Raw genomic sequence first — 15,000 nt, 5'->3', positions numbered from 1 at the left:
CTCTCAATAACAAACTAGAGATTCATCACCATTATAAACCTCTCAATTACAAACTAGAGATTCATCACCATTATAAACCTCTCAATAACCAGCTAGATTCAGCACCATTATAAACCTCTCAATAACAAACTAGAGATTCATCACCATTATAAACCTCTCAATAACCAACTAGCGATTCATCACCATTATAAACCTCTCAATAACAAACTAGAGATCATCACCATTATAAACCTCTCAATAACAAACTAGAGATTCATCACCATTATAAACCTCTCAATTACAAACTAGAGATTCATCACCATTATAAACCTCTCAATTACAAACTAGAGATCATCACCATTATAAACCTCTCAATAACAAACTAGAGATTCATCACCATTATAAACCTCTCAATAACAAACTAGAGATTCATCACCATTATAAACCTCTCAATTACAAACTAGAGATCATCACCATTATAAACCTCTCAATTACAAACTAGAGATCATCACCATTATAAACCTCTCAATAACAAACTAGAGATTCATCACCATTATAAACCTCTCAATTACAAACTAGAGATCATCACCATTATAAACCTCTCAATAACAAACTAGAGATTCATCACCATTATAAACCTCTCAATTACAAACTAGAGATTCATCACCATTATAAACCTCTCAATTACAAACTAGAGATCATCACCATTATAAACCTCTCAATAACAAACTAGAGATTCATCACCATTATAAACCTCTCAATAACAAACTAGAGATCATCACCATTATAAACCTCTCAATAACAAACTAGAGATTCATCACCATTATAAACCTCTCAATAACCAACTAGCGATTCATCACCATTATAAACCTCTCAATAACAAACTAGAGATTCATCACCATTATAAACCTCTCAATAACCAACTAGATTCAGCACCATTATAAACCTCTCAATAACAAACTAGAGATTCATCACCATTATAAACCTCTCAATAACCAACTAGCGATTCATCACCATTATAAACCTCTCAATAACAAACTAGAGATTCATCACCATTATAAACCTCTCAATTACAAACTAGAGATTCATCACCATTATAAACCTCTCAATAACAAACTAGAGATTCATCACCATTATAAACCTCTCAATTACAAACTAGAGATTCATCACCATTATAAACCTCTCAATAACAAACTAGAGATTCATCACCATTATAAACCTCTCAATAACAAACTAGAGATTCATCACCATTATAAACCTCTCAATAACCAACTAGCGATTCATCACCATTATAAACCTCTCAATAACAAACTAGAGATTCATCACCATTATAAACCTCTCAATAACAAACTAGAGATTCATCACCATTATAAACCTCTCAATAACAAACTAGAGATTCATCACCATTATAAACCTCTCAATTACAAACTAGAGATTCATCACCATTATAAACCTCTCAATAACCAACTAGCGATTCATCACCATTATAAACCTCTCAATAACAAACTAGAGATTCATCACCATTATAAACCTCTCAATAACAAACTAAAGTTAATCCTAAACAGTATCTTGTCATCCTAGACAGGGTTTTAATACATAATTTCCCCCTCCCAGTTTCAGCTGTTTCCCCTGCAGACTCTCCTGCCAACCCCTCTGCCCCCCATGGTAGAGCCTTCATCAGAAGACACAGGATGGCTCTAGAGACTCGCCTGGGACTCTTACAGCCCATATTCCTGCGTCTCCAGGATCATGGGGTTCTGATTCACGAGGAGAGGGAGGAGGTGGACAGCAAATCCACCAAGACCCTACAGAACCAAGCCCTGCTGGACATGGTGGTAAGGAAGGGGTCTCGCGCCCAGGAACACTTCTACCAGGTCCTGAAGGAAGTAGATCCCTGCCTGGTCGAAGACCTGGAAGAGCAGACAGTCTGAGAGGTAACCATGGATACAACAGCATCAGGATATATTATATCACTATACTAATACATGCTCTGAAAGAGACAGACAGTCTGAGACAGGTAGCCATGGATACAACCTCACAACCTCAGAAGATATCAAAACATTTAACAGAGACAGAGAGCAGCAATTTGAGGAGGAGCCATCCTGACCAGAGGTGGTTGGTGTGTAACGTGATTGGACACCATTCTCACCAGCACTCCCATCAGTCTGTAGTTTACTATACAAGCCCCAGGTCTCAGGCAAGATGACATCACTGTGAGGCTACTGTCTACCAGACAACCTACCTGTGTTACTCTGGTACACTGGCTACAGACAACAAGATGATTGAATTTCTATCTGGAACATGGTGAATGTTGAATCATCTTGGACAGGTCTCAGACAACAACATGTGAGACTTAACATCTACCAGACAACTGACTCGTACTGGACAGCTGTACTGGCTGAACACAAGGTATATCTCTGTTTAGAAATAGTGTATACAGTGGGGCAAAAAAGTATTTAGTCAGCCACCAATTGTGCAAGTTCTCCCACTTAAAAAGATGAGAGAGGCCTGTAATTTTCATCATAGGTACAACTATGACAGACAAAATGAGGGAAAAAATCCAGAAAATCACATTGTAGGATTTTTAATTAATTTATTTGCAAATTATGGTGGAAGGAGGAGGAACCAGAATGATCTAAGTTAGAGAGAGAGGTGAAACAGAAGGGAACAATTAGTCTGTTCTTTAGAAGTTCAGTTCCTTGTTTATATGTTGACTGTCATCGTCTTTCCTTCACACAACTGGAACCACAACTTGCTGACAAACTGAGAACCATCCTTGATAATGTAGCCCTTGAAATGATGTAGACAGTTAAATAATGGACAATTTCTCGACAAAACAACCATCCTAATGTAGGTCTATGTTTTTATGGGCTAATTATTCCTCAACCTGCTCACTTGATCCCATCCCCACAATGCTTCTAATTGTTTGTTTGTTAAACGATGTCTTAGAAATTGTATACTGCTCTTTATTTTATCACATTTACCTGGTTGCAATCTGGTTAGTTGACATTCATGGGGGGGGGGGGGTCGACAAGGCCATTTTCTTGCCTGACGAACCTCCCCCCTTTCTAATTTCCTTCGTTTTGTGGATAGAGTCAAATACTTTCTGTGGCATTTGATAGGGAAGCTGAAAGGTCAAATGTACTGTTAGGCTTTCTACTGCCAAGTTTACACCGTCATTATTGCACTGAAATGTTTTGATCGGGAAGTTGTCTAAATGGGATATAATTTTTTGTTAATGAGTGAAAGAAAAGCAGCCAACAAGTGCTCAGTATATGTGGGAACTCCTTCAAGACGGCTGGAAAAGCATTCCTCATGAAGCTGGTTGAGAGAATGCCAAGAGTGTGCAAAGCTGTCATCAAGGCAAAGGGTTGCTACTTTGAAGAATCTCAAATATAAAATACATTTTATATTTAACACTTTTTTGGTTAGTACATGATTCCATATGTTTTGTTTCATAGTTTCGATGTCTTCACTATTAATCTACAATGTAGAAAATAGTACAAATAAAGAAACCCTGGAATGAGGGGGTGCGTCCAAACTTTTGACTGGTACTGTATATGACATGAGCTTCAGAGATGGTGAATGTTACATTTAGGAACTGTCATCATAATTGTATTGTTGTAGTAGTAGTAGTGTTGTTGGTTTAATTAAATTATGATACAATTGATTATTTCACCATAGTAGATCACCATCTTTTAATCCACAGCCTCACCAACAGAAGTGAAGTCTGCAGGTAACTGGTCTCACCAAACCTTATACTTTGGGGCGGCAGGTAACCTGGTGGTTAGAGGGTTGGACTAGTAACCGAAAGGTTACAAGATCGAATCCCGAGCTGACAAGGTAAAAATCTGTCGTTCAAGGCAGTTAACCCACTGTTCCTAGGCCAGTTAACCCACTGTTCCTAGGCCAGTTAACCCACTGTTCCTAGGCCAGTTAACCCACTGTTCCTAGGCCAGTTAACCCACTGTTCCTAGGCCAGTTAACCCACTGTTCCTAGGCCAGTTAACCCACTGTTCCTAGGCCAGTTAACCCACTGTTCCCAGGCCAGTTAACCCACTGTTCCCAGGCCAGTTAACCCACTGTTCCCAGGCCAGTTAACCCACTGTTCCTAGGCCAGTTAACCCACTGTTCCTAGGCCAGTTAACCCACTGTTCCTAGGCCAGTTAACCCACTGTTCCTAGGCCAGTTAACCCACTGTTCCTAGGCCAGTTAACCCACTGTTCCTAGGCCAGTTAACCCACTGTTCCCAGGCCAGTTAACCCACTGTTCCCAGGCCAGTTAACCCACTGTTCCTAGGCCAGTTAACCCACTGTTCCTAGGCCAGTTAACCCACTGTTCCTAGACCAGTTAACCCACTGTTCCTAGACCAGTTAACCCACTGTTCCTAGGCCAGTTAACCCACTGTTCCTAGGCCAGTTAACCCACTGTTCCTAGGCCAGTTAACCCACTGTTCCTAGGCCAGTTAACCCACTGTTCCTAGGCCAGTTAACCCACTGTTCCTAGGCCAGTTAACCCACTGTTCCTGGGCCAGTTAACCCACTGTTCCTAGGCCAGTTAACCCACTGTTCCTAGGCCAGTTAACCCACTGTTCCTAGGCCAGTTAACCCACTGTTCCTAGGCCAGTTAACCCATTGTTCCTAGGCCAGTTAACCCACTGTTCCTAGGCCAGTTAACCCACTGTTCCTAGGCCAGTTAACCCACTGTTCCTAGGCCAGTTAACCCACTGTTCCTAGGCCAGTTAACCCACTGTTCCTAGGCCAGTTAACCCACTGTTCCTAGGCCAGTTAACCCACTGTTCCTAGGCCAGTTAACCCACTGTTCCTAGGCCAGTTAACCCACTGTTCCTAGGCCAATTAACCCACTGTTCCTAGGCCAGTTAACCCACTGTTCCTAGGCCAGTTAACCCACTGTTCCTGGGCCAGTTAACCCACTGTTCCTGGGCTAGTTAACCCACTGTTCCTGGGCCAGTTAACCCACTGTTCCTGGGCCAGTTAACCCACTGTTCCTAGGCCAGTTAACCCACTGTTCCTAGGCCAGTTAACCCACTGTTCCTAGGCCAGTTAACCCACTGTTCCTAGGCCAGTTAACCCACTGTTCCTAGGCCAGTTAACCCACTGTTCCTAGGCCAGTTAACCAACTGTTCCTAGGCCAGTTAACCCACTGTTCCCAGGCCAGTTAACACACTGTTCCTAGGCCAGTTAACCCACTGTTCCCAGGCCAGTTAACACACTGTTCCTAGGCCAGTTAACCCACTGTTCTCAGGTCAGTTAACCCACTGTTCCTAGGCCAGTTAACCCACTGTTCCTAGGCCAGTTAACCCACTGTTCCTAGGCCAGTTAACACACTGTTCCTAGGCCAGTTAACCCACTGTTCCCAGGTCAGTTAACCCACTGTTCCTAGGCCAGTTAACCCACTGTTCCTAGGCCAGTTAACCCACTGTTCCTAGGCCAGTTAACCCACTGTTCCTAGGCCAGTTAACCCACTGTTCCTAGGCCAGTTATCCCACTGTTCCTAGGCCAGTTAACCCACTGTTCCTAGGCCAGTTAACCCACTGTTCCTAGGCCAGTTAACCCACTGTTCCTAGGCCAGTTAACCCACTGTTCCTAGGCCAGTTAACCCACTGTTCCTAGGCCAGTTAACCCACTGTTCCTAGGCCAGTTAACCCACTGTTCCCAGGCCAGTTAACCCACTGTTCCCAGGCCAGTTAACCCACTGTTCCTAGGCCAGTTAACCCACTGTTCCTAGGCCAGTTAACCCACTGTTCCTAGGCCAGTTAACCCACTGTTCCTAGGCCAGTTAACCCACTGTTCCTAGGCCAGTTAACCCACTGTTCCTAGGCCAGTTAACCCACTGTTCCCAGGCCAGTTAACCCACTGTTCCCGGGCCAGTTAACCCACTGTTCCCGGGCCAGTTAACCCACTGTTCCCAGGCCAGTTAACCCACTGTTCCTAGGCCAGTTAACCCACTGTTCCCGGGCCAGTTAACCCACTGTTCCCAGGCCAGTTAACCCACTGTTCCTAGGCCAGTTAACCCACTGTTCCCGGGCCAGTTAACCCACTGTTCCTGGGCCAGTTAACCCACTGTTCCCAGGCCAGTTAACCCACTGTTCCCGGGCCAGTTAACCCACTGTTCCCAGGCCAGTTAACCCACTGTTCCTAGGCCAGTTAACCCACTGTTCCTAGGCCAGTTAACCCACTGTTCCTAGGCCAGTTAACCCACTGTTCCTAGGCCAGTTAACCCACTGTTCCTAGGCCAGTTAACCCACTGTTCCTAGGCCAGTTAACCCACTGTTCCTAGGCCAGTTAACCCACTGTTCCTAGGCCAGTTAACCCACTGTTCCTAGGCCAGTTAACCCACTGTTCCTAGGCCAGTTAACCCACTGTTCCTAGGCCAGTTAACCCACTGTTCCTAGGCCAGTTAACCCACTGTTCCTAGGCCAGTTAACCCACTGTTCCTAGGCCAGTTAACCCACTGTTCCTAGGCCAGTTAACCCACTGTTCCCGGGCCAGTTAACCCACTGTTCCCGGGCCAGTTAACCCACTGTTCCCGGGCCAGTTAACCCACTGTTCCCAGGCCAGTTAACCCACTGTTCCCAGGCCAGTTAACCCACTGTTCCTAGGACAGTTAACCCACTGTTCCTAGGCCAGTTAACCCACTGTTCCTAGGCCAGTTAACCCACTGTTCCTAGGCCAGTTAACCCACTGTTCCTAGGCCAGTTAACCCACTGTTCCTAGGCCAGTTAACCCACTGTTCCTAGGCCAGTTAACCCACTGTTCCTAGGCCAGTTAACCCACTGTTCCTTTGCTGTCATCGAATATAAGAACTTGTTCTTAACTGACTTGCCTAGTTAAATAAAGGTTAAATTTAAATTAAAAGAAAAATACTTGTCTTAGTCTCATCAACTCAAAATCATAAGCAATAATAATATGAGGAATGAAATTGTGAAGTACTCATATTCTCCTCATGGTTCTGTGTTGTAAAATAAATAGTGTGCTCCATGTGTCACGGCCGTTGAAAGAAGTGGACCACGGTGCAGCGTGGTGAGCGTACATTTTCCTTTTCATTAGATAATGTCATCAACAAACGAAAAACAACTGTGAAGCTTACAGGGCATTAGTGCCACTAACAAAGACAACTACCCACAAACACAGGTGGGAAAAATGGCTGCCTAAGTATGGTTCCCAATCAGGGACAACGATAGATAGCTGTCCCTGATTGAGAACCATACCCGGCCAAAACAAAGAAATACAAAAACATAGAAAATGGAACATAGAATGCCCACCCCACATCACACCCTGACCGAACCAAATAGAGAAATAAAACGTCTCTCTAAGGTCAGGGCGTGACACCATGTTGATTCTACCTGCAGTTTAACCTATCTCATAAACTGCACCGCAAACTGTAACTACCATATTCTTTATGGTCTGGCACTTTATCAAGTCACTTCTTTTGTTGAAGGTCCTGCACAGTCAAAATCATGTTTTTCATGAAATGTGATAATATTTGGATTAAATCAGATCAGCAAAATATACTGTTGCTTTTGCATTGACAAAGTTGTATCATAAAGTCCCCTCTCCTTTGTCCACCACTTGGATTCAGGAGTTGTGGGGATATTAATGGCTTTTTGTGACATCACAAAATCCTCAAATTTGAATACACCAATGGTAACATCTCATTTTCTTACCTAATTTAAATAACTACCGCCTTGTAACCAACATCGCAGAATGGTGTGGTTTACATAGCAGAACGGTGTGGTTTACGTAGCAGAATGGTGTGGTTTACATAGCAGAACGGTGTGGTTTACGTAGCAGAACGGTGTGGTTTACATAGCAGAATGGTGTGGTTTACGTAGCAGAACGGTGTGGTTTACGTAGCAGAACGGTGTGGTTTACGTAGCAGAACGGTGTGGTTTACGTAGCAGAACGGTGTGGTTTACGTAGCAGAACGGTGTGGTTTACGTAGCAGAACGGTGTGGTTTACGTAGCAGAATGGTGTGGTTTACGTAGCAGAACGGTGTGGTTTACGTAGCAGAATGGTGTGGTTTACGTAGCAGAATGGTGTGGTTTACGTAGCAGAACGGTGTGGTTTACATAGCAACGTGGTTGATGAATAGGGGAAACCTGTATATATATTTTCCAAGGCAAATATACTTATAGGTTTCCACCTTCATCTGGGTCTGGTGTTAGCTAGTTACTGGCTAGCTAGGTTTTTCACCAGCATGAAACAAACGTGGGGGAAGAGTTGCCCAAAACTCAGACTAATTGTCAGGTCATTACATCAAGAGACATGCCAAACATGAGATTCATACAAACTTCTTGACATCATTGATGATCATGATATATGAACGTTGTCGACAGTCAATACACACTGAGTGGACAAAACACTGGCTCTTTCCACGACAGACTGACCAGGTGAAAGCTACGATCGCTTATCAATGTCACTTGTTAAATCAACTTAAAACCGTGTGGATGAAGGAGAGGAGACAGGTTAAAGAAGGACTTTTTTAGGCTTGAGACATTTGAGACATGGATTGTGTATGTGTGCCATTCAGAGGGTGTTTCCTATGTGTATCAACAGTGGTCCACCACCCAAAGAACATTCAGCCAACTTGACACAACTGTGGGAAGCATTGGAGTCAACATGGGCCAGCATCCCCGCGGAACGCTTTCCACACCTTGTAGAGTCCATACCCCCAACGAATTGACACTGTTCTAAGGGGGGTGCTACTCAATATTAGGAAGGTGTTCTTAAATGTTTTCTACACTCAGTGTGTTTATATGTAAGGTACCCAGACCTCACCCTGTAAATTTTCAACAAAAAATTGTCCAAGATGATCTAGCTAACTAAATTCCATTTGGGTTAGCGAGCTAAATTATATAGCCACCATTATTTCTTTACTGCTGCTGTTACAATAACCAAACCATTTGTGAAACCATGCTATGAGTTGCTTTGTCTGTCAGCCAATCTGCTTGATATAATCTCATCACAACACTGCCTCCATGTTGCTTGACATATGCGGTTCCCAAGGTGAGCTCCCAGCCTCTCCTAAACCTGCGGTTCCCAAGGTGAACTCCCCAGCCTCTCCTAAACCTGCGGTTCCCAAGGTGAGCTCCCAGCCTCTCCTATAAGCCTGCGGTAAACACAGTCTGTTAGAGTTGCGTAAATTCAAATCTGGTATCAGGATAAATATAACAATGAGTCACCGATTTTATACTATGTATTTTTTATTAGCTAAGTAATAAATGGCAAATGCAACATTCGTATATACGGGCTCACTGTAATACCACGCAGGGCAGAACAGGGAACTGACAAGATGAATGTAAAACATGATTCTTTATACTGTGATAGACAGTTCTAACCCGTCTGTTGGCCTATCACAGTAGAGACTGGGCGTGGTTTAAATTTGCTCAGCCTATTGCAGGCACTCAGGCGGGTCCCCGCCTCTTGGCGCTTCTGTTGATAGATGTAAATGTTGCTTGTGAAGAACATCCAGGCTCTCATGCTCCATACCGTTATATCGCACCTGGCTCCTGTTATCTAACAAAAGTGTGTTGTTCTCGCAACCCCCGCTCTGAATGTGCCCCCCAACTCATTGAACAGTTCCTGTCTTCATGCTTCTCTGTATTTCTCCATCATGAGAAAGGCCCACGGCCCTGATACTTTTAACAATGTTTCAAGTCAGCTATGTTGCATAACACATACATACATCCACACAAGCCAACAGCAGATCATATTCAATTATACATATGGTCATGGCTATAATGTAAAACACAGGATCCAACAAGTCTTTATAAGCTAATGTCACTTTTTGTAAATTTGTGGACATATATGTAATAATAAAAACACATAAAGCATAAAGGCGTCATAATTCATAAAGTTAATGTTGACTGACTGATATTATCTCATAGAACAAAACGTATAAGATCTCCTAAACCTGCGTTGACCTCGTATTTATTTTGGACGTTTATACCAAAACTCTATTCATTCCCGGTTAGGGGTGGCTGAAAGAACTAGCGGTAACTCATTTCCGGGTTTTTGGACTACAAACTGGCGACCTCTATTGCGGATAAAATGCTGTGTCTGGTGACGTAGTGTACATATAAATAACTTGGCGTAGTGCACATTAAAATAAATTCCCATGTACTGAATGAAAAATCTAAGTTAAATGGGTTTCCATAACATTTTCAGCTCTACTGATGATTTTGTCACAACTGTTGCGTTAAATAGCAAATGTGCCCACTCTGGTCTTGGCAAGTGCGCTCTCGTCAACAGCTCACAGAAAAGTGGGGTTAGGATACCTACATTATAAGATAATTTGTATTGGTCAAACGGCAGCCAATCATAGATCAACATGTCCCCAGAATAAGACCCTCGATATTTATTGGAAATGAGCATAAAGCTCATCACCTTGCACATTCACCCTGCGAAGTTTATCGTAATTTATTTAATCTGAAGCATTATAAACGGCATGCTTTCCCGAGTCATGATGGAAGGACCACACAATATATCGCGTGACTACAAGTGTACCTTGATAAAATGGTTATTATATCAATATTTGCGCAAAAAGCGTTTTCCACCACCAATTCTCACAATTAATTTTACCGACACATGTCAAAAGAACTTATTGTCTATCGGCATTTATAAAAGTGTACGAGCATTTCCTGTGTCCATTAGACCTGTCGTGACTTTCTTTCATGCATCAGGTAATTAATCCGCATGAAATGGCTGGATGGAAACCTGGTTACTCAAAATGCTATTTTACAGACTCAGAATGACTGTTTGGGACCTTTAACAAGTGTAAACAAGTTATATTTTTATCCACAGTTACACCACAAGATGGCACTACAGCGGGTAAATATAATTTCCTGTCTTCACCAGGAGATTTAGTTAAGAGTTCCTGAATTTAATGTCTGATTATTGCAGCGAAAACAATCGTGTATTTTATTTTTGGAATCCTAAACACGAGAAATAAAACATCAGTTACTAGAGATAGTGTTCATAACCAAGTGCTCTGATATAGCAATAGAAATACATTCATTTAGATATATTCACCTCAATAAGGGGCAGTCACCACCTCGACGTAGCCATGGCACAAACTGTTAACAGGAAGTCAGTGTATTGGCACAATCTACAAAACCATAAACATTTTGAATGTCTTCAATTAAAGCAGGGACCTAGAGACTGAAAACAGCTTATATCTCAAGGACATCAGACTGTTAAACAGCCTCCACTAACATTGAGTGGCTGCTGCCAACACACTGACTCAACTCCAGCCACTTTAATAATGGGAGTTGATGGAAATTGATATAAAATATATCACTAGCCACTTTAAATAATGCTACTTAATATAATGTTTATATACCCTACATTACTCATCTCATATGTATATACTGTACTCGATACCATCTACTGCATCTTGCCTATGCCGTTCTGTACCATCACTCATTCATATATCTTTATGTACATATTCTTTATCCCTTTACACTTGTGTGTATAAGGTAGTAGTTTTGGAATTGTTAGGTTTGATGGAGGGAAGAGCTAGGGGGTTATCACTGCATTGTCGGAACTAGAAGCACAAGCATTTCGCTACACTCGCATTAACATCTGCTAACCATGTGTATGTGACCATTAACATCTGCTAACCATGTGTATGTGACCATTAACATCTGCTAACCATGTGTATGTGACCATTAACATCTGCTAACCATGTGTATGTGACCATTAACATCTGCTAACCATGTGTATGTGACCATTAACATCTGCTAACCATGTGTATGTGACCATTAACATCTGCTAACCATGTGTATGTATGTGACCATTAACATCTGCTAACCATGTGTATGTGACCATTAACATCTGCTAACCATGTGTATGTGACCATTAACATCTGCTAACCATGTGTATGTGACCATTAACATCTGCTAACCATGTGTATGTGACCAATAACATCTGCTAACCATGTGTATGTGACCAATAACATCTGCTAACCATGTGTATGTGACCAATAACATCTGCTAACCATGTGTATGTGACCATTAACATCTGCTAACCATGTGTATGTGACCATTAACATCTGCTAACCATGTGTATGTGACCATTAACATCTGCTAACCATGTGTATGTGACCATTAACATCTGCTAACCATGTGTATGTGACCATTAACATCTGCTAACCATGTGTCTGTGACCATTAACATCTGCTAACCATGTGTATGTGACCATTAACATCTGCTAACCATGTGTATGTGACCATTAACATCTGCTAACCATGTGTCTGTGACCATTAACATCTGCTAACCATGTGTATGTGACCATTAACATCTGCTAACCATGTGTATGTGACCATTAACATCTGCTAACCATGTGTATGTGACCATTAACATCTGCTAACCATGTGTATGTGACCATTAACATCTGCTAACCATGTGTATGTGACCATTAACATCTGCTAACCATGTGTATGTGACCATTAACATCTGCTAACCATGTGTATGTGACCATTAACATCTGCTAACCATGTGTATGTGACCATTAACATCTGCTAACCATGTGTATGTGACCAATAACATCTGCTAACCATGTGTATGTGACCAATAACATCTGCTAACCATGTGTATGTGACCAATAACATCTGCTAACCATGTGTATGTGACCATTAACATCTGCTAACCATGTGTATGTGACCATTAACATCTGCTAACCATGTGTATGTGACCATTAACATCTGCTAACCATGTGTATGTGACCAATAACATCTGCTAACCATGTGTATGTGACCAATAACATCTGCTAACCATGTGTATGTGACCATTAACATCTGCTAACCATGTGTATGTGACCAATAACATCTGCTAACCATGTGTATGTGACCAATAACATCTGCTAACCATGTGTATGTGACCATTAACATCTGCTAACCATGTGTATGTGACCATTAACATCTGCTAACCATGTGTATGTGACCATTAACATCTGCTAACCATGTGTATGTGACCATTAACATCTGCTAACCATGTGTATGTGACCATTAACATCTGCTAACCATGTGTATGTGACCATTAACATCTGCTAACCATGTGTCTGTGACCATTAACATCTGCTAACCATGTGTATGTGACCATTAACATCTGCTAACCATGTGTATGTGACCATTAACATCTGCTAACCATGTGTCTGTGACCATTAACATCTGCTAACCATGTGTATGTGACCATTAACATCTGCTAACCATGTGTATGTGACCATTAACATCTGCTAACCATGTGTATGTGACCATTAACATCTGCTAACCATGTGTATGTGACCATTAACATCTGCTAACCATGTGTATGTGACCATTAACATCTGCTAACCATGTGTCTGTGACCATTAACATCTGCTAACCATGTGTATGTGACCATTAACATCTGCTAACCATGTGTATGTGACCATTAACATCTGCTAACCATGTGTCTGTGACCATTAACATCTGCTAACCATGTGTATGTGACCATTAACATCTGCTAACCATGTGTCTGTGACCATTAACATCTGCTAACCATGTGTATGTGACCATTAACATCTGCTAACCATGTGTATGTGACCATTAACATCTGCTAACCATGTGTATGTGACCATTAACATCTGCTAACCATGTGTATGTGACCATTAACATCTGCTAACCATGTGTATGTGACCAATAACATCTGCTAACCATGTGTATGTGACCATTAACATCTGCTAACCATGTGTATGTGACCATTAACATCTGCTAACCATGTGTATGTGACCATTAACATCTGCTAACCATGTGTATGTGACCATTAACATCTGCTAACCATGTGTATGTGACCAATAACATCTGCTAACCATGTGTATGTGACCATTAACATCTGCTAACCATGTGTCTGTGACCATTAACATCTGCTAACCATGTGTCTGTGACCATTAACATCTGCTAACCATGTGTATGTGACCATTAACATCTGCTAACCATGTGTATGTGACCATTAACATCTGCTAACCATGTGTCTGTGACCATTAACATCTGCTAACCATGTGTATGTGACCATTAACATCTGCTAACCATGTGTATGTGACCATTAACATCTGCTAACCATGTGTATGTGACCATTAACATCTGCTAACCATGTGTATGTGACCATTAACATCTGCTGACCATGTGTATGTGACCATTAACATCTGCTAACCATGTGTATGTGACCATTAACATCTGCTGACCATGTGTATGTGACCATTAACATCTGCTGACCATGTGTATGACCATTAACATCTGTTAACCATGTGTATGTGACCATTAACATCTGCTGACCATGTGTATGTGACCATTAACATCTGCTGACCATGTGTATGTGACCATTAACATCTGCTAACCATGTGTATGTGACCATTAACATCTGCTGACCATGTGTATGTGACCATTAACATCTGCTGACCATGTGTATGTGACCATTAACATCTGTTAACCATGTGTATGTGACCATTAACATCTGCTGACCATGTGTATGTGACCAATAACATCTGCTGACCATGTGTATGTGACCATTAACATCTGCTAACCATGTGTCTGTGACCAATACATTTGATTTGTAGACTCATCAAGAAACACAACAGGGAACTTGTTGTTTACATACAAGATGACATCACTGTGAAAATATTGTCTTATCAAGCAACGTGACTGTGCTACTCTGGTACACTGGCAGCTGACTACAAGATCAGGGACTGTTTTAATGTTGTGACCCAAACATTTTTAGATCTATATATAGCGCAGAAGCTTATATAATGGTATTTCTACGCTTTTTAAAATGTAAATGTCATATTTTTTTACATAAAAACTGTTGATGGTGGTCGATGATACCAATGAATTTATGTTTTCAGATTACAAGATCAACAACTGATATTTGAATGATATTCTACTGTGACATACAGCATAGGCTAGCATTTGTATTGTTAATAAATTAGTAGTCATTAATTAATCTACATTTTCTTATTATGTACACTAGATGACCAAAAGTATAT

The 15,000-nt window shown here is 41.6% G+C and overlaps 1 long non-coding RNA gene across 1 annotated transcript in view; it reads left to right on the top strand.

Moving 5' to 3' along the window:
* Window positions 1-2,283, top strand: part of LOC127932582 (uncharacterized) — a 3,657-nt gene extending 1,374 nt beyond the window's left edge. The window contains exon 2 of the long non-coding RNA XR_008146027.1: window positions 1,594-2,283. This is a non-coding gene — a long non-coding RNA (uncharacterized LOC127932582). The remainder of the gene's footprint in view (window positions 1-1,593) is intronic.
* The last annotated feature ends 12,717 nt before the right edge of the window (window positions 2,284-15,000 follow it).

The sequence above is a fragment of the Oncorhynchus keta genome, chromosome 10 (genome assembly GCF_023373465.1).
Source record: "Oncorhynchus keta strain PuntledgeMale-10-30-2019 chromosome 10, Oket_V2, whole genome shotgun sequence".
NCBI classification, from domain to species: domain Eukaryota; kingdom Metazoa; phylum Chordata; class Actinopteri; order Salmoniformes; family Salmonidae; genus Oncorhynchus; species Oncorhynchus keta.
Note: the sequence above shows the minus strand (reverse complement) of the source record. Positions and strands in the feature narration are given on the sequence as shown.